General features: G+C 43.4%; 1 pseudogene across 1 annotated transcript in view; it reads right to left on the bottom strand.

Moving 5' to 3' along the window:
- Window positions 1-11,096: 11,096 nt before the first annotated feature.
- Window positions 11,097-24,279, bottom strand: part of LOC144368161 (DNA mismatch repair protein Msh3-like) — a 55,658-nt pseudogene continuing 42,475 nt past the window's right edge. The window contains exons 9-10 of the transcript XR_013427940.1: window positions 22,217-22,346; window positions 11,097-21,502 (exon numbers count right to left, since the gene is read on the bottom strand). The product of XR_013427940.1 is annotated as a DNA mismatch repair protein Msh3-like (transcript). The remainder of the gene's footprint in view (window positions 21,503-22,216; window positions 22,347-24,279) is intronic.

Genomic DNA, 24,279 nt, shown 5'->3' with positions numbered 1-24,279 from the left:
GGTTGAGCACCCCTGGGTTGAATCCCTGACACACACACAAAAAAGATAATTTTCTTTTAAATATACATACATATCCCCCTTCTTAAACAGCAAGGTGCTTTGTGTCTTTGCCTCTACTTTGCTTTTTGCCACTAATTAAATATCTTGAGATCACCTCATAGCAGCAGAAGAAAATAGTCTTCTATTCTTTTAGAGAGCTCTTCGGCACTCCACTGTGTGTGTGGACATACCACAGTGTGTTTAACCAGTTCACCATTGATGGATAGTTAGGTTGTTGTGGTTTTTTGCTGTGAGAGCAGTGTATAGTGAACATGCCTGCGTGTATTTTTTGTATTTTTGCTGGCCTACATATATTTTGGGGGGAGCATTCCTGGGGACTCCACTGATGATGCTCCCTTCACTATAACTGCTCTTCAAGACCCTCATCCTGCTTGTGAGACAAGAATGCTAACTCTAGCCTCCACAGCCTCCTCCCCACACTACTGACCAGCCTTGGCAGCAGACATAGCAACAGGAAGATGGCGTCTGCTTCCTGCTTTTCCTCCAAGTTTCATGCCAGTATGTCTTATCAGGGGATTTAATTCATAACAAGAATTCTAGCTGCAAACGGATCTAGAAAACATAGTTTTTAAGCTTTCTTCCTCTGTCATACAGGAAAGCTCACAGGAGGCTGGAGTGCCAATTAGGAAATTCAACTCACCAACTAAATTCCTTTGGTTTACAAATGAGAAAAGTGAGGCTTGGGAGGGTTATGTCATTTCTTCAAGATCACAGTAATTGACTCATAGTTGGCAGCCCTGCCTTTGCCACCTTACAGTCCAAGTGGTGGGTCAACAGGAGATTTTGTGAGTTGGACTTTCAACTACTCAGAAAAGCCCTAGCACTTCATACACTTTGAAATTTTAATTTTCTCTGTACAATGAAATAACCCCACCCTCCACAAACATTCCTTTCAGATGTGTTATGCTCATTTAGTATGCATTAAGGGTTGAACTGTGTCCCACCTCTCAAATACATATGCTGAAGTCATAGTGCCCAATACTTCAGAATGTGACTGTATTTGGAGACAGGTTCTTCACAGAGCTCATTTGGAGTGGGCTCTAATCCATTCTGTCTGGTGTCCTTATAAGGAGAGGAAATAAGGACACAGACATGTACAGAGAGAAAACCATGTGAAAACGCAGGGGTAAGATGACCATTTATAGGCCAAAGAGAGATGCCTGGGACACATTCTTCACAGCCCTCAGAAGAAACTAACCCTGCGACACCTGGTCTCACACTATAGGCCTCCAAAACTAAGAAATAAATCTCCACTGTTTAAGCCAGCCAGTCTGCAGCCCCTCGTTATGGCAGTCCTGACCATGCATGAAGTAGCGAAGATCTGTGAAGAAAAAAGCAGCACATATTCAGAAGGGGAGTCGTTTAGCCTCTTTAAGTTTCTTTCCATATACTTTTCTCCAGTTGCCTTACCTCTTGCTGTTTCTGGCAAGCCAGACTCCTTCTGGAATCTTCCCCTGTGAGGGGCATTTCTCTCAGAAAATACTTTCTGCCTCTCCCACAGTTCAGAAGTCTCCAGAGTGGTGGATTGGCTGCAGGTTTGAACCGTGATAGTGCCACCAGCCCTCACACAGGCAATCTGACCACCTTGGAGCTTTTGCCTCACTGGGTACCCAATGAGGAGTGTCCCTCCCTTTTCCTAACCCATCCTCTTGGGGGGCTGTGGTAGTCTTGCCCTAAATGCACTTTTCTTCATTTTCAGAGTAGGCAAATGTGGTGTACCAAATGCATTTTTAATGACTGAGATCTGCATTGAAACATACTTTCCATCTTTGCTGGGTCATTAAGTCTTCAAACTCTTCAATATTTTAATGAATTTTATAGTCTGGTGATATGTAGGCTTGTTCATGTTATTATTCCCTTGGTGTTGCCCATGAGATGCTCCGGCAAGCGCTCACCAAAGGGGCATTTAACACATGGCACTGTTCTGAATGGGTCCTTTCCTGGCAGCACAAGCCAGACTAATCCAGTCTAAAACAAGAGGAAGGAAGGTTTCCTTATGGAAAAGCTAAATGAGTGACTAGAAAGTAAAAGAGAGTTGGAAGCAAAATCCATGAGATTTGATTTTTATGGTTTTGTTAAAATTTTTATAATTGTCTAACCCTAATGCTAACCCTGACCCTGACCCTAACCCTAGCAACCCTTGTTTTGTTAAAATTCTTTGTGCTTTTAGGAATTCAGGAGAGCTGAACATCTTCATGGAATTAATTGAGGCAAAAGTTGCTGGTCCTAGTACATTCAAGTTACTATAACAAGATACCATAGACTGGGTAGTTTAAAACAACAGAATTTTATTTCTCACAGTTTTGGGGCTAGGAAGTATAAGACCAAAGTGCTGGAAGATTGGATGTCTGGTGAGGTCCTGCTTCCAGTCATGGTGGCACCTTCTTACTGCATCCTCATGTAATAGACAGGGCAAGGCCTCTCTCAAGGGCCTTTTTTTTAAAAGGGCACCAACACCATTCAGGAGTGACCCCATCACCTCCCACTGGCCTCCTTTTTAACACCATCACTCTGCAGGGTTGGGATTTCAACATGTGAATTTGGGAGGTGGGCTACCAACACAAACATTCTTTCTCTAGCATTGCTGGACACTCAGAAAAGGCCTGTTTGGCCAGAATGGACTCTCTCTTTTTGTCTCAGCCCAAGTCTGTCTCCTTCAGCTCTTCTGGCTATTGGAACTCATGTGCACATTAGCTAATGAGCTAGTTTCCTGCGGGGAGAAAGAGAAGCCTTGGAGTCTTGTGCACAAACCACAGGGAGGTGTTGTTGCTTCTGACTTTCAGGGACATCTCCAGAAAGTCAAACCAGTAGAACATTGAGTACTGTTCTCTCCATGGTCTGTTTTAGGTAGTTCTTTCTAAGTCAAACTGGGATCCAAGGCACATATTTTGGTATGTGCCTTAGGTATACTAGTTACAAAGATAGCAACATAGCAGACTATCCCAACAAAACCTTAACTGATGTTTTAACCCATAGAGAACCTGTGTTTTGTGTGTGTGCGTGTGTGTGCGCGCGTGTGTGTGTGTGTGTGTGTGTGTGTGTGTGTGTGTGTGTGTGTCACTGGGGATTGAATTCAGGGGCTCATGAATGCTAGACAAGTGCTCTACCACTGAGCTACATCCCAGACCTTTTTATTTTTTACTTTTAGGCGGGGTCTTGCTAAATTGCCCAGGCTAACCTTAAACTTGCAATCCCCCTGCTTCAGACTGGTGAGTAGCTGAGATTAAAGGTGAGCACTACTGCATCTGGCTAGAATTTGTTTATTGAACGCTCTCTTTATGTATAGATAGGTGCTGCCTAGGAGCACTTTGATCAATGTCAGACTAATATATGACAGCGATTACATGAGATAATTAACAAGAGCTGAAAAATTCATTAGTTTAAAGTGTAGTCTTTGTACTTATATTTTTTAAATTACTGTAAAATAAAATGCCCTGTTACACCAACAGTACCCTCATAAACTTGGTATTTACTGTGTTTGGTTTTGTTTTTCTTTTAAAATGGTGCTGGGAATTAAACCCAGGGTCCTGTGCATGCTAGGGAAGTGCTTTACTGCTGAGCTACATCCCCACTTTTACTGTGTTTCTGGATTGGAGTGTATCAAGAGGCCACATTAAACGATGGACCCTTACCATCAGGTTTGTGTAAATACACTACCTGTGTTCATACAATGGCAAAGCTGCCTAAGGATGCATTTATCAGAAGACATCCCCGCCATTAAGTGACACATGCTTGAATATACACAGTTCACGGCTGGGTTGCTGAGCCTTCTGTTCTGTCCCATTGGTCTATTATACTGTAGCTAAGCCAGTGCCACACTGTTGCTATTGTGGTTTTGTAATATATTTGACTGGGGAATTCATCCCTTTACTCTTCTTTTTAAAACTTTATTTATTTATTTAGTCCCTCAAAAAGAAATCCAACTGGAATTTTGATTGGCATTGTAATGAGTTTAAAGGTTAATTGTTAATATAATTAGGTCTTTAATAAAGCTATCCAATATGTCATCTTATAAGAGGTTGCCAAATCCAAAAGCATGGAATCTATTTATTCAGATCATTTTCTGTTTCCTTATTAGAGCTTAAAAAAATGTGTTCAGAAGTTTTGTGTATTCTGAGTTAATGCCTACATATTTTGTAATTCTTGTTGCTATTGTTAATGATATCTTTGTAGTAATAATTTCTAGCACTACTGTGGGTGGAGAGAGATGCTGTTGATTTTTGCAGGTCGGTCTTGTGTCTGGAAAGCTTGCAGAATCTAACTGGCTCTAATATGCTTGAATCTTTGTTATCTCTGAGTTGGTGGACATTTTGTTTTTCTGCTGCTACAGTAACAAGCAACCCCTGCCTCTTTAGTCTCTGCAACTGGTAAGTGGTGGGGATGAGGGAAGTGATTCCCTGGGGAGGAGTGGAAATGCCTGGGCCCCTGAGATGCTAATGTCTGGGCTCCCATAGCTTCAGAGATTTGCTCTCAGGTCACTAGATGGAGAAAAGGTAGCCTAAAGTTTTGTTAAGGGGGAGGGGTACAAAAAGAGGGGAAGGGATATAGAAAGGAAGAAGAAGATGGAGAAAAGAAAAAGGAATAGAAGCTGAAGGGGCTTTTGCCCAAGTCAGTGGTCAGTATGGGACCAAGAAGAATCAGGTGCAGGGCTGGGGATGTGGCTCAAGCGGTAGCGTGCTTGCCTGTCATGCGTGCGGCCCAGGTTCCATCCTCAGCACCACATACAAACAAAGATGTTGTGTCTGCCGAAAACTAAAAAATAAATATTAAAAATTCTCTCTCTCTCTCTCTCTCTCTCTCTCTCAAAAAAAAAAAAACCTCTCAAGAAAACCTGATTTGCTTGTTTCTCATTTAAAAAAAAAAAGAAGAAGAAGAAGAATCAGGGACAGAAAAAGGGCCTTAGGTTCGAGAAGATTGGCTGGACTGAAAGACCCATAGAAGACCTAGACCTTTGGCCTCCTAATATGGGACAGGAGGGAGGAGCTCTAGCCCTGGAGACAGACTTGAGCACTGAGGATCCCCTGCCCATGCTGACCAGTTAATGGACTCTCAGCCCATCAGGAGTCATGGCACTGCTATGACCATGACACCCAAAGCTGCCAGAGCCCAAGAACTTCTCAGGGTCCCAACCTCCCACATTCCAGAGCTCCTGGAAGTCAAAGCTGAACTCACAGGGCACACAGAGGTGGGTCCCTGAGCATGGTCCCAAAGAAGTTTGTTGAGGCATGTCAGTAGCACTGGGAATGTATTACTCAGCAGCCAGATTGTTTAATGAAAAGCTATAGCTAAGTAGTTTGGAAACTTCTCTGCACTGCTGAGAGATGAACTAGGCTGCCCTCTGCCCGGCACACTCTGGGGGCACTGGAGGCAGGATGTGGTTTAACAGCCCTGATTGGTGAACCTGATTTCAGTGGCTGGCTGAGTGGCTGTAAAATCAGGAAGTGAGGAGGGTTTTGTGTTGCCTCCCAGTCCCTCCTTCAAGAGCTTGCTCTGGGTAAAATGCCAAACACACTGGTTGTGGTTGTACTTTGCTGCCTTCTTCTCCCCTTTTGCCCCTTAACTGTCTGTAATACTGTCCCAGAATCTTCAGGAGAATTTACTTTTTTGTGGAGACTGGGATGAGCACAGACATCCAGACAGATCTGTTTTTGCAAGGAAATAGATGCCCTTCATCCCACTAGGTGCCTGGCCCCCTAGGTCTCCCATGGAGACAGGCCTGTCACTGCCTGCATGAAGAGGCCAGACTCTTCTTGTCAATGTACAGGAGGGAGAAAGAGAGGGGGGTGGGAGAGAAGGGTAGAGAATGAGAGTGAGGGATAGGGGAGAAGGAGACAGAGAAACTATTTTGGCAGCAAAGAAGACAGAAAAAGGGCCAGTGAGGGATGAAATAAATTAACCTGGTCCAGTAACCCAACCCAAGGGCTTGTCAAGGGCTTCAAGGGGCCAGGCAGCCAGGCCCAGGCCAGACCCAGGCATTCCCCAAAGCCTGTGGGTTAGACTGTGTCTCTGTGTGCACTCCTCATTTCCTGCTAGGGCCTGTCTCCATTCACCAAACAACAGTGACTCAGCTTTATAAATAGGACATTTACAGTGAAAATTACAGGAAATTCTCAGAGTCTCCTGCCTGGGTTTATTTTAGGTGTGCAACTTCTCCTGTGAAGTCCCAGCTCCCTCCCCCAGCCGCTGCTTCTTGTAGCATCCTTGGATATCAGTGGAGGCAGCTCTGCTCTGTGCCTGGAAACTGCCCCAGAAGGTTTGAGAGGAATAGGACTGGAGGCATCAACCTCAGCTCTGCTCAGACACCCCTGGGTAACAGCAGGTCCCATGTGGCTGGCATTTCCATGTGGCCAGCCCTGGCACTCTGTTACTTTACTGACTCCCAGGAAGAAGGAACATTTATGTTGAACACTCTGTGGATGAGGAAATTAGAATTCAAACTCACGTCTGACTTACTCCAGATCTCCAGTAGTCCAGTTATCTTCCCATTTATTCTTTCCCCTATGACACACTTCTTGGCAGGAGGTCTTTTCAGGAAAGCCAGAGTTGACAGCTGACAGCTGCCTACACAGGGTTGACGGCTCTGCAGCTGAGGGGCTCAGTTCATGGCAGGCTTTTAGGAACTCAACGCTCTTCAAATATTTGCTCAACAACTCCCAGTGTGCTCTGGAATGAGCAGTAGGAGCTGCCCTTGCTGAGTCACTGAAGGCTGAGGCATCTGCCCAAAAATGTCTTCCTTGTGACTCCTAGCTTCTACTCCCTCATAATTAGCCAGGGTCTTTCTTGTCAATGGGCCTGGGTGACAAGGGAGGGCTCTGCTGCCAGGCCACAAGACCTGGTGGCATCCTACCACATTCTGCGGAGGAAGCTAGTACTCTCACATCTTGGTCCACCAGTTGGTACTACCAATACTTCTGAGCTACAGAATTGTATTTCCAACAATCTGTGTCTATTCTCTCCCTTGATGCCCCTAAGTTTCTAAGTTAATCAAGTTCAAAACAGCATCCAAACTGTTTTGTCTTCTTATGTTCTCTTTCAGTTAATGGCTTCACCATGTACATTATAGTCACTCTAGTTGGAATCCTCTACTTCTCTCCTCCTCATATTCCTGTGTGTGATTCTCCCTCCTTGTATCTTTTCTTTCTTTTTTGATACCAGGGTCTCTTAACCACTAAGCCACATCCTCAACCTTTTTTAATGTTTTATTTTGAGACCAGGTCTTACTAAGTCCTTAGGGCCTCTCTAAGTTGCTGAAGCTGGCTTTGAACTTGCAATAGTCCTGCCTCAGCCTCCTGAGTCACTGGGATTACAGGTGTGCACCACCTGTATCTTTAGTTTCATGCGGTCAAATCACTCCTTACCTCCTGAGGCCTATGCTATTTCTTTTTGTTTGTTTATTTCAATGCTGTGTGTAAGCACACCTCTTCTCTCTCTGCCCTTTTCTTACTCAAGAGTAGACACATGATCCCAGCTGAGCTATTTAGAGCCATTCCCCAGGATTTTTCAAAAGGAAGCAGAGGTTAGACACCTCTTTCCTTCCCCACCCTCTTTTCTTACAAGAGATTGAACCAAGGGTGCTTTGCCACTGAGCCATATCCCTAGCCCTTTTTATTTATTTATTTATCATTTTGAGACAGGGTCTCTCCAAGTTGCTGAAGGCCTCACTAAGTGGCTGAGGCTGGCCTCAGACTTGCAATTCTCCTGCCTCAGCTTTCCCCAGTCACTTGAATTGCAAGCCAGTGCCACGGCTTGGCTGACACATCTTTTCTCTCTAGATGCCAGCTGGAATGCTGGGGGGGGTCCCAAGAAGCTAGTCCATGTGCCAGGCTGCCCAGGGAAGACCAACTACAGTGGGGACAGAGGAGGCGCTGTTGCAGGGAGCAACTGTGGTGAGTGATGCAGAAGGTTATCAGGAGACAGAGACCCTAACCCAGTGGTCCAAAGCAGGCTCCATCTTCCCTCCAATCCATCCTCCACAGGGTCCCAGAATTTCCTTCCATTTTCCCTAATTTTTTGTTTTTATAAAGGTGAAATTATAGGGAAGTGCTGACTTTGATCACTTTGTTAAGATGGATATCTGCCAGCTCTCTCCATTCTAAAGGTCCCATTTTTCCCTGGTCATCTGAGAATATTTAAATAAACACATATTCCCATGCCCTTTTCTTTAGCAACAATCCCCACAGGTTACTGCAAAGAAGGCCAGGTGACACTTGCCCACACAGGGGTCACACTGGAGAGAGCCCTGAGCTTGGGAAATTAGATTCCTAATGGGCGGTAAGTCTCCTGAGCTGTTCTGTGGGAGACACCATCTTTATGACACTGGACACTAAGCTGCCTGCACTTTGCTCCAGAGGGAGACATTACCTCTGTTTTCTAAGACTATTTGCTATACAAACATTCTTAGAAAGATAGTCCAGGCAGCAAGTACCTCAGTTTGCAAGACATCCACAAATGTGAGAGGCAAAAGAGAGCTGTATTCTGACAGATCCTGAAAAATTATCTTTCTTTCCACCTCACAATCCAATCACAGTTCATGTCTGTTGCTCTGCAGTAGTTCTCTCCATCCTCAGTGGTGGATGCTTCCCAATGTAACTGTGTTTCCCATCTTCTCTCTAGCAAGAGGCTTTCAGTGTAAGCAGTATATGCAGCTTCTGGCAAGTGCCCCTTGAGGATGGACACCATGCCTTTCTCTTTCTTTCTTCCTGCAACATAAATATTCAGCTTCCCTAGGACACTTTCTAATCCTGTCATCTACTTTATTCTTTTCCATACCAGAAAACAGCTCTTGACACATTCTTTATTTTATTTTGTATGTTATCTGTCTCTTATTAAAATTTGAACTCTATGAACAGTGTTGATACATCACAGTAGATTAGTGTCAATGGTTAAAATATTGAAATATTTCTGTACCAGTTTTGGTTACTAGTCACTGCCCCAAAGTCCCATATACCTCCCACGGCACTTTCCAGGTTCTAACTGCCTTAGTCTGTTTGTGATGCCATAAAAAATTACCATAGTCCAGGTGGTTCTGGAGGTTGGGAAGTGTTCCAATTCCCTAAGCTTTCCATCCAGTTCTAGAAGCTAGGGAGTCTAAGGTCAAGATGCCAACTGATTTTGTCCTGGTAAAATTTCTCTTTCTGGCTGTTTTTCTCCAAGTCTTCTCATGATAGATGAAAAAGAAACAGAGAGAGTGCACACAAGTGCACACTAGTGTCTCTTCTCATAAAAGCACTAATGTCATCAGATCAGATCCCACCCTCATAACCTCATCTAAACCTAAACACCTCCCAAAGCCTTCATTGGAAGTTAGGGATTCAACATTCGAATTTTGAGAGAACATGATTTAGTCCATTGTACCAACTACATAGTCATCGATTTTCACAGCAGGGAGCTCCCAGGACCCCACCTCTCCATTAGGACCAGTGATGTTCTGATTAATCCGAGTTCTGATTAACCTCACATGCCTGGAACATGCTCCTTAAATACTTATTGAGTTAGTGCATGATAGACTCTAGGGTGGCTCCAAGCCTTCCCGTTGTCCATTTCAACAACAGGAGCTAGAATCAGATTTTTAAGTAAATAAAGATCAAAGCTGGAAGTGATGCATGGGTGCCTATAGTCCTAGCTATTCAGGAGACTGAGGCAGAAGGATCATAACTTATGAGGCCAACCTGGGAAACTTTGCAATACTCTGTCTCAAAATAAAAAATTTAAAAGGCTAGGGGCATAGCTTAGGGGTATATCACCCCTGAGTTCAATCCCCAGAAAATAATAATAATAATAAATAAAAATCAAAGATGGTGGAATGAGATGGACATCATTATCCTAGGTACATATATAATTGCATGAATGGTGTAACTCTACTTCATGCACACCAGAGAAGTGAAAAATTCTTTATATTGTACAATGAATCAAAGAGCTTTCTACTATTATGTATAACTGATTAGAATAAATAAATATAAAGAAAACTCCAAGCAGTATTTCTTTGCTATTTTTTATTCTTAGTTATTCAAAACATTACAAAGCTCTTGACATATCATATTTCATACATTTGATTCAAGTGGGTTATGAACTCCCATTTTTATCCCATATACAGATTTCAGAATCACATCGATTACACATCCACGTTTTTACATACTGCCATACTAGTGTCTGTTGTATTCTGCTGCATTTCCTATCTTCTACTATCCCCCCTCCCCTACCCTACCCTCCCATCTTCTCTTTCTACCCCATCTACTGTAATTCATTTCTCTCTCTTGTTTTTATTCCCTTTCCCCTCACTTCCTCTTATATGTAATTTTGTATAACAATGAGGGTCTCCTTCCATTTCCATGCAATTTCCCTTCTCTCTCTCTTTCCCTCCCACCTTTTGTTCCTGTTTAATGGTGGTCTTCTTCTCATGCTCTTCCTCCCTGCTCTGTTCTTAGTTGCCCTTCTTATATCAAAGAAGACATTTGGCATTTGTTTTTTAGGGATTGGCTAGCTTCACTCAGCATAATCTGCTCTAATGCCATCCATTTCCCTGCAAATGCCATGATTTTGTCATTTTTGAGTGCTGAATAATAATTCATTGTGTATAAATGCCACATTTTTTTTATCCATTCATCTATTGAAGGACATCTAGGTTGGTTCCACAGTCTAGCTATTGTGAATTGTGCTGCTATGAACATCGATGTAGCTGTATCCCTATAGTACGCTCTTTTAAGGTCTTTGGGGAATAGTCTGAGAAGGGGAATAGCTGGGTCAAATGGTGGTTCCATTCCCAGCTTTCCGAGGAATCTCCATACTGCTTTCCAAATTGGCCGCACCAATTTGCAGTGCCACCAGCAATGTACAAGTGTACCCTTTTTCCCACATCCTCGCCAGCACGTATTGTTGTTTGACTTCATAATGGCTGCCATTCTTACTGGAGTGAGATGGTATCTTAGGGTGGTTTTAATTTGCATTTCTCTGACTGCTAGAGATGGTGAGCATTTTTTCATGTACTTGATTGATTGTATGTCCTCCTCTGAGAAGTGTCTGTTCAGGTCCTTGGTCTATTTGTTGATTGGGTTATTTGTTTTCTTGTTGTTTAATTTTTGAGTTCTTTATATACTCTGGATATTTTTTTAGAAATATTTAATTTTTTAGTTGTAGTTGGACACAATACCTTTGTCTCACTTATTTAGTTATTCTTTTTAATGTGGTGCTGAGGATCAAACCCAGGATCCTGCACATTCGAGGCGAGCGCTCTACTGCTAAGCCACAACCCAAGCCCCTTTGCTGTTTTTTTCAAAAGAGAGAGAGAATTTTAATATTTATTTTTTAGTTTTCGGCAGACACAACATCTTTGTTTGTATGTGGTGCTGAAGATCGAACCTGGGCCACATGCATGCCAGGTGAGCGCGCTACTGCTTGAGCCACATCCCCAGCCCCCTTTGCTATTTTTAAACAAATAATTTCTTATACGTGTGTGTGTGTGTGTGTGTGTGTGTGTGTGTGTGTGTGTGTATGCCAGGAATGCTTAACCACTGAACAACATTCCCAGCCCATTTAATTTTTATTTTGAGACAGGGTCTCGCTAAGTTGCTCAAGGCCTTTATTAAGTTGGTGGGGCTGGCCTCAAACTTGTGATCCTCCTGCCTCAACCTTCCAGGTAGCTGGGATTATAAGTGTACACCACCACTCTCAGCTCTTATACCTTTTTCAAGTCCTTCCTGGTCCAATTCCATCCTACTCCCATGAAGAAGAGAAAGTTACTGAGTAGAAACATAGAAGGGGAAAACATTTGAGACGAGTCATTGCTAGAACTTTCAATATATTAACCAAGGGAAATGAGAAGGCCAAAGAAGCAACACAGCAACAGTGACAGGGTCAGTCCATCTGTCAACTCAGATCCACACACACCTCGCTGACCTTGCCTTTCAGGGGTTCCAAGGAGATGCAATGGTTCAAAAGCATATATCTATTCTATTTTTTAAAATGTGCAAACCCAGCCAGTCATGGCGGCACACACTTGTAATCCCAGTGGCTTGGGAGGCTGAGGCTAGGAGGATTATGAGTTCAAAGCCAGTCTCAGTAACTTAGTGAGTCCCTGAGCAACTTAGTGAGAACCTGTCTCTAAATAAGATATTTTAAAAAGAGCTAGGATGTGGCTCAGTGGTTAAGCACCCCTGGATTCCATTACCAGTACCCCTCCCACCCACATCCACTCCCCAAAAAACACTATGCAAACTGTGCGAACCAAGCAATTATTTGTTCTGCAATCTACCTTTGAGAAATTCTTAAACTTATGCATGGGGAGGCATTGCTTGCAGCAGCAAAAGATTAAATAACGTAGTTGTTCAACAGTAGGAAACAACTCAAATGTGTTGCTACAGCACACTGTGGAAAACCATTTAACAATTAAAAATGATGAATTGATCTATTAGACCAATATGAAAAGATCCTTGCAGATTTGTTTTGGAGAGAAAAATGGCAACTTAAAAAATAATATTTGCAGAATTTTTTTTCTAGTACTGGAGTTCAACCCAGTGGTGCTTTACTACTGAGCTACATTCACAGCCCTTTTTGTATTTTTTTTTTATTTTTTGAGATAGGGTCTTGCTGAGTTGTCAGACTGGCTTTGAACTTGTGATTCTCCTGCCTCAGCCTCTTAAATTGCTGAGATTATAGGCATGTGCCATTGTATCCGACTAGAGGATTTGTATTATTATTTGTGTATAATTGTCCCCAATATTTTCTTTTAAAAAATCTTCCATAAAATGTTATTAATTTAAGCATACAGGATGTGTTTGTTATTTATTCTCCATGCAGTATTTGAAATAAATTTATTTATTAATTCAACAAATATTTGTTGAGCATATACTACATGACAAACACTGTACTGAAGACTGATAAGTGACATAGATCTAACTGAACAAGACAGGTAGCAACCTGCCCTCCTGGAGCTTAATATTTGTGCAGAATACAATACAAGCAACAAAACAAATGCATTATTACAAATTATGATGCACAATATGAAGAAAACACAGAAACAGGTTGGGGCTGCCTTGTATAAGAGCAGGAGAGTAGAACTATCTGAGGAGGTGGGCTGTGCATGGCCCTAAAGATGGGAAAGACAGCCAGGAGAAGAGCATCTGGACGGAGGCCCCAAAACTGTTAGAACAAGTACTGGCTGTAAATTTTGATAAGTCCATTTAATAAACAAATGAAAATGTGACCCTGGCTGGGGTGGGAGAATCAGTTTCCACACCAGGGGCTCATTACCCCTACCCACGGCAGATGGGAAACCCCACAAGATTATGACCTCTGTCCTGGGACGTGCTTAGTATCTGCATTGGGCCAGACAGGATGAAAGACCCTGCCAAAGGCACCAGGGGCTCCCTAGTAGGCAGAGAAGACTCTGCTGTGCCTATACAGAGATGCCACCCCAACACGCCTCACTCCAGCCTTCCTTGTCACCCAACCCAAGCCCCTTTCAGGGGTAAAGGACAATGGCAGAATGTGGGCTTCCCTCTGCCAATGTACCTGGCCAGGGAGGAAGGGGATGGCAGGAGGTGGGAATACAGACTTGGTGAGGTTCCCAGTCCAGTACAGATGGCATGTCCCATTTTCCCATCTAACTTCACTTAAAGAACACAGATTCAAGATGGTGACAACAGTGCATTACACCCAGGCACATGGCTCCTTCCGGGAGCTGGGTCCCAGGTGACTGCACTGTCTCAGGCTCCTCGGGCCAGCCCTGCTCAGAACTGACAGGAAGCAAGCCTCTTACAGTGAGCAGAGACAGGGTCTGAGATGGGGCAGGGGCCAGAAAATGGGTCACTGAAAAGACTTTTAGTTCAGGGAAGCCACCAAAGAGAAGAAGGAGAGACATGACTACTGATGGCAGGGGAAAAATAGAGACTCAAACTCTGGCAGAGGCCACAGAAGAGAGACAGATGGATGTGAGACATTGTTTTGGAAATAAGGAGGAAGAAGTGGGAGGTGAGGAGGTCAGGAGGTATGAATCCTGAGAGAGGGAAGGTTGAACTAGGCAGGTGTTGAAGTCACAGGGAAGGAAGACACACACTGTGGGCTGGAGGAAGTGAGGGAAGCTCCAGAAGCCCATCTCAGAGCTGCCTCTCAGCTGGTGTCCTGCCATTGATTCTGCAAACTGTCCTTCTTGGTCACATTGTTTTTGTGTCCTGTGAAGCAGGCAGAGGGAGCTGAGCATCTCTCTGTTGCCCTAGCAAGTCATATCTCACAAGCCCAATCTTACCCAGCAGATAGTAGCCCAGAGGTTCAAGTTGCAGCCTGCGAAGTTTGCACAAATCTACCAATCCTTCCTCCTATGGCCCTATCTCTTAAAACTGCATCAGAGTGGGACAGACGTGAGCCCACAGAAGAGAGTGAGGACCAAGGATGGACAGGAGGGGGAGCAAGTGGGTATGGATGAGAAATCAACCTGCACCTTGGTTACCTTGAGGGCTAAGCCTGTCCTTCCTGTTGCCCAAACCCCTCCCCCTTCTTAGTTCTGAGGACTATAGGAGGAGAGTGCATGCACTGTTCTAAGTAAAGAGCTACAGTGTGTTTCCATCTGCATTCAAATACCAATTGAGCAGAACTTCAAGGCCTTCTTTCTGTAAACCATTAAACCAATAAGAAATTTCTAACCAGGGTAGAATCACAGAGAAGTAAGAGGGTAGGGAGACAAGAGGATGAAGGAAGAGGGGGAGGTTGGTGGTAGAGCTCTGGTAAGAGCGGCTGCCAGCTGTCCAGGCTCCTGGCAGGCTCCTGGCTGGGATCAGTGGCCATGGAGAAGCATTCTTACAGGCTTCGCTAATGCACACACAGAAGGGGAGGAAGTGAAGTCCTGATTTGACCTAACCATGGGGCCCTCTCTAATCACTATTAAAAGCAGTCATTTCCACCCTCCCTGGTGGCACTGGAGTGCTGGAAAAGATTAACGGGAAGAAATTCAACTAAAACCAATTCTTCAACCTATTCATTTAGAATAGCCAAAGAGAAAAAAAGCCTGCAAAAGAACAAAAACTCTTGCCTTTATTTTTCTTCAAATTATTGAATCATTCTCTTTGTTCCCAGTGTTTTCTAAGAGTAATGTCTGACTCTGGGCCTACGATAAAAAATTCTCTAGACATTTGATGGAGGACAATCAGCCTGATGGGACCCAGCTTTTCTCACAGTGCCTGTGGGAAGTTGATAAGAATGCCAAGAAAAAATAAGTTTGGGAAGCACTGGGTTAGAAGGAATAAAACAGATTTCTTTACTATAAAGCTTTAAACATTTTCATATGCAATGGGACTCTTCAGAAGGGTGTGGAAGCTTGGGTTGATTTCCTACTTGACAACATTCTTCACTGCACTTCTTTGCCCAAAGAAGAAACAAACTCAGAAGAGCTGTTCCTTCTGTGATTTCCTCTTATGGCATCCTGAAACAAAGAAGGGTATGATTCATTGGATGGTCCCCAATTCACTGGGCCATAGCAGATCCTCTGGAATAAGTTTCCATGGTATGCTTCTGGAAGGCCTACAGAGGAAGGGGTGGGGAGGTGGCAATCAGAAGTGCAAGGTTCTACTTCAGGTTCTAAAAGCTACATGAGCTTCTGGGTCTCATTTTCAACTCTGAAAAAGATATGTTCACTAGGACAACGTAAGTCAAGTTTCTAGGGGCTGGAATATAGCTCAGTAGTAGAGCACTCACCCAGCGAGCAGGAGGCCCTGAGTTTAATCTTTAGAAATGCTTTTAAAAAATAAAAAGTCAAACATCTAATACTATTGCATAGCACATGTGATACATGGCCCCTATATGTCATAAACAGTCATATTTTTAAAATGAGGAAGGGAAATATTCCACTATCAAAATCTAGATTATGACAAAGAGTTCTCACCTCATACCCAATAATAGAACCCTCTCGCCTCCATTCAGCCTAAAAAATAAATAAATATACCATAAATGTCCTAGGTGAGCACAGTCACGCCAGGGCCCACAGCCTCGGTTCCTCACTCTTCTGCTAAAGCAACCCAGGACTCAGCTGGGAGCTCCTTGGATGACCAGTGTCCCCCTGAAGGAGTTAATGGCTCCAGGGAACACTTCAATGAGAACTTCCACATGCGCCAGACACCCAGCCTGCCCCAGACTGGTGATCTCCAGTCTCCATGCTTAGGTAGATGCCAAGAGCATTGAGCTCCTTCTTGCCCAGAGCCCTGGCTGAGACTCAGAGCAGCTGGTAGACAGCTGACCTAGGGCTTCTCTCTCTTATCCACTGAGGCTTTTTTTTTTTTTTTGGTATAGATGCCCTACATCTTAGAAAAGGAATCCAGAACTTTCCCTGGAAATATTTCTACCAAGACAGGGAGGGGCTCAGAACCCACTGAAACTATAAGGTGTTGCTGACCTCACTCCTCCTGCCAGCAGAAAAAGACTAGGTCATTCTGGCTGTTTTCTCAGAAGAAAGGCTGAGAGGGCTGAAAGAGAACCAGAGTAGGCAGGGGCACCCAGCTAGATGACGCACCTCCTGTGGGCTGAGCACCAGCAGAGAGTGGGTAGGAGACAGGCATGGGACCACAGGAAGGAGAGAGGATATTTTCTTGACTTGGGGGCTGCCTAGGGATAAAATATCCCTTGGGCCACTTTAAACCTGACAGTTCTCTGGAACTGAACTATGAAAGTCCTAACTTTTGAGATGTTGCAATTACGGTGGTCACAATTCCTGGTATTGGTTTGGAAGAATGATTACTTGATGAGTGTGTCTGGAATGGCTTCCTGGAGGAGTGGCTTTTGAACCACGTTGTAGGTCTGTGCTTCTTATTTGCTGATGTGCACAGGAAGCACTGATGGCCTGCTTCAGCAGGGCTGGGGAAGGGCCTGTGATTCTGCATTCGAAACAAGCTCCCAGGTAATGCTGATACCTTGCATCAGCTATAAAAGATATAGCTAAGAGTTGCCCCATACAGGGGGTCAATCAGGAGGACATTCCTGACACCAGGCAAAAAGAGCAAAGGGGAAAATGAGATGTACCTTAGAGAGCAAGGTGTGTGGGGAAAGAGTAGAGGAGGCAGGGAAGATGAGGAGGACCTTGCCTGACAGGGGACAAGGGACACATGAGAAGGGCAGGGAGAGTGAACCACAAAGTTTAACTTTATCCTATGGATCACAGCTATTCTCCAGGTGCATGTCCAGGCTCTATCAGAATCCTTGGGCACCAATTAAAGGCATGCTTCTGTTGGTCCCCACCCAGCAGAATATCAGATTTATTGGATATAGAAAGGGATTCAGAAATCTGCATTTTTTAAAACAATATTTTTTCTTTTTAAAAGACAGGTTCTTACTGTGTTACCCAGGCTGGCCTCAAACTCCTGGGCTCAAGCAATCCTTCTGCCTCAGCCTTCCGACTAGCTGGGACTAGAGGCATGTGCTACCAAAACCAGCAGAATCTGCATTTAAAAAACAATAATCTCTATTGATTTTATTTTTTTTTATTCTAGAATTGGGCAACACTTTATTCCATGAAAAAGAATAAAGTACAAGAAATCTGTACTTTTAAGAAGCTCTCTACATGATTTGCATGCAGTTTGGTAACCAGTGGTGGGAATTAACATATTTCAGACAGGGGAAAGGCCAAGGTTAGATTAGCATATTGACAGATCCCCTGGAAAGCAGAGGAGGGTAGAAGGTTGGTGGAGGGGACAATGTGGCTATGTAGACCAGAGAAACCAAGGACTTGGACCAGAATTCTGGCAATAGAAATGAAGAGGAGAGTAACCCAAAAAATATCCACCAATGATTCATCCTCTCATTGCTCACTGGTGAACTGCCAGTCAGGGGTATATGAGGGCAAGAGAGGTGATGAGTGCAATTTTAGATCTGCCAAGTTTGGTGGACATCCAGGTAGGGAAGACCATTGGGCAAATGGCTATGAGAATCTGAAGATCAGAGGCAATGACCAGCTCTGGCTCTGGATTTTAGAGCCTGTGACCTAAAGCATCACATTAAACTTTGTGTTGCCAGCAGTAAGCATTTCAGATTTTCCCAGAAACCATTCCTAGGGGAAAATGGCGATTAGAGTCCTCCTTCTGCCAGGAGTAAATACTGTTACCAGCAGTGATGTTGATTGTCCCAAGTACAGAGGGCAGATGCTTCCTGGAGAAGCTTGAGCAATGGGGAACTTACATAAGTTCTCCCCTGAAGACTTGCAGGCCTCTAAGGTGGTGAGGGTAGCCTCCCAGTATCAGCTGAAAAGAACAGAGGACCTCATAACAGGATCTACAAATATCTCTTTCTGCTATGATTTGATCTTGTAATGTACATTTTCAGACTCCAAGAGCAAACTATGGCAAACATGCTAGTGTCAGCTTCTGGAACACTCCACCAGGTTGCAGTGACTGTCCCTACCCAGTTAACTGGAAAAGACAAACAAGGACTTGGATATCTATGCTGCCGTGCTGCATAACCATCTAAATAAACAAGGCTTAGTGGAAGAGCTGACACTGTTATATTTTAAAGGAGTAATAGAAGTTGGGTATGTGAAATAATGGAATGAGGGAGAAGAAGGATTCTAGGTAGAAGAAACAGACCATGCCAGGCACAGGCTGATGGGATCAGGGAACAGAAAAATTAGGCATGGCTGGAGCAAAGGGCAGATGGGGGACAAGGACAGGAAACAGATCTAACACATGGGAAGGCAGAGCCTGTCATGAAGGGCTCCCTGATATGCAAAGACAATGAATTTAATATTATCTAGAAAACTCTAAAATGCCAGTTTAAGGAGGGGCACTAGCTCTGAGGTCTGAGTTTGGGTGAGGAATGTGCAGGAGTTTTGATCGTCCAGGCATGAAGGAGACTGAACCAAGACAAAACAGGCTCAATCCTCAGGACTGCCTGCTGGTCCATTTCCCAAATTTATCTCTGCTTTTCCTCCTCCTGGCAGCCAGCACCCAGAGCAAGCCACCATGTTCTCTGTCCTGGGCTCCTGCTGCCGCCCCCTGACAGGTCTTGCTATTTCCATACTTTTCTTCACAGCCTGTTGTCTATGAGGCAGCCAGAGGGACCTTTTAATAATGTAAGTTGTACTGTGTCCCTTGTCTGCTTGAAACCCTTCAGTGGCTTTCATGAGCTGGGCTGGGAGTATGGTCCAATCTTCTTCCCCTAGTTCACTTGATATGGCCCCTCCTGCCTGTCTACCCTCTTCCTAACCCTCCTGCTCTGTCTTTGTCTAAACCCCTAACATACACTCATTTCTAGTTCTTAAACATGCTCAGCTCATCCCCCTTCTAGAGCTTTTACTAGATCTTCCTCCTGCCTAGACCTTACACAGCTGGACATTTCTTGCCTTTTAGGATATTTAAATATCATTTTCTCAGAGAGATTTTCCCTGACAACTCCCTCAATCTATAGGTCATTTTCTGTCAAGTCATCCTGTTTCAATTCTCCGAGCAGCTCTTATTACCTAGTATTTTCCCATTTTTGTATATTTAATGTCTCTCTCCTCTTTAGGAGATAATCTTCAAAATGGCCACCCTTACTTTCTCCTCTCACTGTACATTTACGTTACTCTACTTGTCAAGAAGCGAGGCTTATTTCTTCTTCCGCTGAATCTGGACTGGACTTACTATTTCTTATTACTTTCTCTGAATGACAGAATGAGGCAGAAAGGATGCTGGGTCTAACTTTTACCTGGCCTGTTCACTTTCGATTTTACTCTTGGAAACTAGCTACCATGTAACGAGTCTGACTACCTTAAGACCGCCATGTTGTAAGAAATTGCAGGCTTTCCATGGAGTCAGAGAGGACATGTTTAGGAGCATATAAAAGAGACATGAGTGATGGACCCATCAGCCCACACCAGCTATCCACTGCCTGTAGATGAGTGAATGACCCCAATGATGCCAATGACACAGTTCAGCAGAAGAGTTGCCTAACCTGGTCCTGACCCAATTCTGGAAGAGATTTTTGAAGCTTAATAAATTCTTATTATTTAAAGACACTAAGTTTTGGAGAGGTTCATTACACAGCAATAGGTCACTGCAACCTCCTCCCAATACAGTGAAGGTTTATGTGTGGTGCCAGGCACTGCTGGGCACACGTGTGGAGTCAATAGATATTTGCTGAATATGATTTTGTTGTTGTTGTTTTTGTTTTTTTGGTTTGTCTTGGGAATGAAATCCAGGGCCTCACACTTGCTAGGCAAGTGCTCTGTCACTAAGCTACACTCCTGGCTCTGAATGTGTGAATTCAGGGAAAATGGATTTGTCCATTGTCCATGGGTCTTTATAAACAAAAATGCTAAATGTCTTACAGTATTATTGCCGGAAACCAAGGAACTGAAGGGAATTGAAGTTAGGAAATGGGATTTGAGGCCAGGCACAATGGCCCACACCTACAATCCCAGAGACTCAGGAGACTGAGGCAGGATGATCACAAGTTCAAGGGTAGTCTCAGAAATTTAGCAAAACCCTGCCTAGAAAAAATAAATAAATAAAAGGAGCTAGGGATATAACTCAGTGGTATAAATGCCCTGGGTTGAATCCCCTATACCAAAAGAAGAAAGAAAAGAAAAGGAGAGGGTGTGGTTTGGAGCTTAACATTTCAGTTCTGAGTTTTGAGAACGCATAAGACATAGTCACAGCTGAAGTGGTGGAGAGAGGAGGTCACTGAAGTTGAGGAGGTAAACAAATTTGAGGTTAGGATACTGGCTGAGACAAAAAAAAAATATTCAGCTTATCCAGGAAGATGGCAGGACTGGAGCTGGGGAGAGGTACTGGAAGGTTCTACCTGAGAGCCATGAGAGGGCATAGGACAGGTGGAATCCATGGAATTATCAAGCTTCAAAAAGGCAAAAAGGATTCAGTGAAGGATCTGTGGGAGCAGATAGAACAGGAAACTCAGGGGGAAAGAGGACAACCCAGCACCATCCTCAGCAATGGCTATCAGGTCACCTTCAGGGGCAGATGAATGAGGTGGGGCTTTCACAGCATTGCAGCCAAGCACAGATTAGGCTCCATTCTGGGCAGATGAGAAGCATACTCAGATGAGATCACCAGGAAGATTAACTGGCCTCTGATTTTGGCTGGCCCCGAAGGGTAAAACAAAACAAAACAAAAAAATGGTTTCCTTGCCAGCATATCCAGAAGATAGATAATGTTTGCTATTGGCAGTGGAATCAGCAAACTGAGACCTTGGCTCAAGAGTCCAAATGAAACTATGGTGAAAAGATGCAGGCAGGGCTGTGGGTAAGCCCAAGTCAGTAAGCCCCCAAATGGCCTGCAGATGGTAGACGCTGAACAGAGAGGGAGGAGCAGCAGGCTGAGTCCTGGGGTGAGAAAGAATGGGGCTCACCTGGACTGCTGTGTACCCCTAAACTTGTCCTCACAGGAAGGGTTGGCATGGATGGTCAGAGTTAGCTATTTGGAACCAGTGCTCAGTCTGGAAAGGCAAGATGGTCTGAGTTGATTCTCTTCAAATCCTATGAAAAAATAAACTTAATAATGATCCTTTCATATTATAAAAAGTAGACACATTTAATGTTAAAAACTGTTTTCAAATCCCCAAAGCAGAAAGGCCTTCCCCTTCTGCCTCCCTCTACACACATAAAAAATGAGCATGGATAAGAAATAATCCTTAACATACTATTAAATTCTCATTTTAATAACCCAGTCACAGCTTTTGGGCTATTCTATTTCCTGCCTTGATATTCCAGTCCGAAGAAACCAAGCAGAGAACGGTGACAGAACTAGAACTATTAAATTCTCATTTTAATAACCCAGTCACAGCTTTTGGGCTATTCTATTTCCTGCCTTGATATTCCAGTCCGAAGAAACCAAGCAGAGAACGGTGACAGAACTAGAACTAAATAATGGACTCCTTCAAGTCCTTGCAGTATATCATTCAAACTGAAAGGCATTTATTAAGCTCCAACCCATTAGTCAGCTCTCTCTCAGTTTCAAGTGAGTGAAACCAACATAAGCTGGCTTAGGCCAAGTAGGAAATTTATTGGTTCATATTTTAAAAGAACAAGAAGAGGAATGAAAGAAAGAACAGAAACAAATAGAAGATCAGCTCAATCAGATGTTGGCAGGAATCTCATCTCATCATTTCAGCCCTGCTTTTTTAGTATCAGTTTTTTCCCAGGCAGGGTTTCCCAACTGATGACCAAGTTAACAGCACAAGGAAAAAGTACCTCCTTTTTGAAGCAAAATTCTGAGGCATATTCTCATTGGTTATGCTTGAGTCACATGCCCATCCTTAAACCAATCATGGCCAGGAGGATGCAGTTCTCTCATTGACCAGGTCAGATCACACATCCACACCTGGAATAGTGAGGTGATGTTAGTCCCAAGCAAGCTACATACATAGTTGGGTCCTCAAATAAAAGTTGCAGTTACCAGATAAAAGGGCATGGCATGCAGGGTAATTTCAAATAGGTGGCTAGACACAGCAGACTTCATGGACCTGCAACCATGGACCATGGGCCAGACTCATGGCCTGGCTCTTAGAAAGGATTAATGCAGCTCTGTTTTGAAATTCTTAATACTTCTTAATAATTTAATATTTTTTAAAACATTTTTAGTTGTAGATGGATACAATACTTTTATTTTTTATTTTTATATGTGGTGCTGAGGTTCAAATCCAGTGCCTCAAGCACAGTAGGTGTGTGCTGTACCGCTGAGCCACAACCCCAGTCCCAATAATTTAAGTTTGTGAATTTTAAAGAATTTTTAAGCTTCAAAATTATTAGAATAATAATTAAAAGTAGGAGGCTTGCATTTTCATTTTTCAGTGGGCCCTACAAATTAGGTAGCTGATCTTGTGGTTACACTACTGTGTGCCTGGGAAGGATTCAAGAAACCCATGAAACAGTCCCCTCAGGGAGAAGAAACAAAGGACACTTTTGGGGAAAAGAACAAGTGATTTGTGCTGACTTAGGCCTGTAAGGAAGGAAAATGTACTCATTCATTCATTCTTTCTTTTGTTTATTCATTTAAAACTTTATTAAGGGGCTGGGCAACTACTATTGCCAGGGTATAGAGGAAAAAAATGACTGTCACAGTCCTAAGGAAGCCCCTACTCTGCTGGAGTGGGGGAAGGATCACAAGCACAGCAGAGTAAGGGTTGGGATGTAAAGAAACACCCATAGCTGTGGCGTGCAGGGCAGATACTGTGAGCAGTCCAGCCTGGAGATGGGATCCAGCCTGGAGGTGGGTATATGCTGTTGTCCTAAGAGTCAGGCATGTGCTTGATTGGTCAATAGAAGCCAATAGTTGCAAAGCCTGGTAAGCTTTTCCACCAGTAGAGATAGTTTCACAGTGCAGAAAAAAATCATGCCAGGTACTTCAGGCAGAAGCTTGTGTCTGAGCCATGATATGGACTGAATGAAACTTCTCAGGGTGTCAGCCCTAGCCACAAACTTAACCACTAGATAACCTTGGACATGAATATACCTGCAATACAGTGCCCTATTTAAGTGTCAAGAAAGGAGAAGTATCCCAGTGGCTCAGGAGGCTGAGGCAGAAGGATCCCAAGTTCAAAACCAGTCTCAGCAACTTAGCAAGGCCCTAATCATCTTAGTAAGACCCTGTCTCTAAATAGAATATAAAAAAGTAACATGAAGAGAGAGTCTACAGAATGGGAGAAAATCTTTACTACATGTACCTGAGATAGAGCATTAATCTCCAGGATATGTAAAGAACTCAAAAAACTTAATAATAATAATAATAATAATAATAATAATAATAATAATACAAATAACCCAATCAATAAATGGGCTAAGAACTGAACAGACACTTCACAGAAGAAGAAATACAATTGATCAACAAATACATGGAAAAATGTTCAACCTCTTTAGCAATTAGAGAAATGAAAATCAAAACAGAAAGCAGTATGGAGATTTCTCAAAAAACTTGGAATGGAATCACCATTTGACCCAGCTATCTCACCTCTCAGTTTATACTCAAAGGACTTAAAATCATCATATTACAGTGATGCAGCCACATCAATGTTTATCGCAGTTCAACTCACAATAGTTAAACTATGGAACCAACCTAGGTGCCCTTCAACAGATGAATGGATAAAAAAAATGTGGTATATACAATGGAATATTACTCAGCCTTAAAGAAGAATGAAATTCTGGTATTTTCTGGTAAATGAATGGAGCTGGAGAATATCATGCTCAGTGAAATAAGCCAATCCCAAAAAACCAAAGGCTGAATGTTTTCTCTGATATACAGATGCTGATTCACAATG

The sequence above is a fragment of the Ictidomys tridecemlineatus genome, chromosome 2 (genome assembly GCF_052094955.1).
Source record: "Ictidomys tridecemlineatus isolate mIctTri1 chromosome 2, mIctTri1.hap1, whole genome shotgun sequence".
Lineage (NCBI taxonomy): Eukaryota > Metazoa > Chordata > Mammalia > Rodentia > Sciuridae > Ictidomys > Ictidomys tridecemlineatus.
The sequence above is the reverse complement of the archived record's forward strand: the minus strand, read 5'-3'. Positions and strand labels throughout refer to the sequence as shown.